We start from the raw sequence: 557 nt of genomic DNA on the forward strand, positions 1-557 counted from the left end.
CTAACTTAAAAAAAAAAAGTATTTCAAAAGTGTTACAAATATCGATATAAAGACTTGACCTGGGTCGCGCACGGTGGCTCGAACCGTGTAGCCATGCTCCAAGAGTCTCATGACAAGCCATGAACCGATGAAACCAGAAGCTCCGGTAACACAAACGGTTTCAGACACTGAACCCATGATCTTTCTCTGTCCTCTCTGTTTCTTTTATTTTCTCTTCTTGCTCTTTTATTTTTTTTTTTTCTGTTTTTATGTTTTTAGGTTTATAAATGCAATTGAGAACATTGCATGGATAAGGTACATTTTATAGATTCCTTGGTGGTGAAAGAGGAGTTATGAGAAGAATTCTAATGGAATGTTGTGAACTTTACCTACCCATCAAGTGATGAAATTTTGTTTGGCACGCACATGGGTCTACAAGAACATTGTGTGTGAATAATATTAACAATTAATTTGTGTTGTGTGGGCTTAGGCCTTGTCAATTTTTCTTTATGCTAAAATGTATTTAGACAAAAATTTTTTTTATAAAATTGAATCAAATTTTATTATAAAATATAAAT

At 33.0% G+C, this 557-nt stretch overlaps 1 pseudogene; it reads right to left on the bottom strand.

The window, feature by feature from the left end:
• The window catches only part of LOC107605762, a 3,978-nt pseudogene extending 3,674 nt beyond the window's left edge, over positions 1 to 304 (bottom strand).

Source organism: Arachis ipaensis, chromosome B06, assembly GCF_000816755.2.
Source record: "Arachis ipaensis cultivar K30076 chromosome B06, Araip1.1, whole genome shotgun sequence".
NCBI classification, from domain to species: Eukaryota; Viridiplantae; Streptophyta; class Magnoliopsida; order Fabales; family Fabaceae; genus Arachis; species Arachis ipaensis.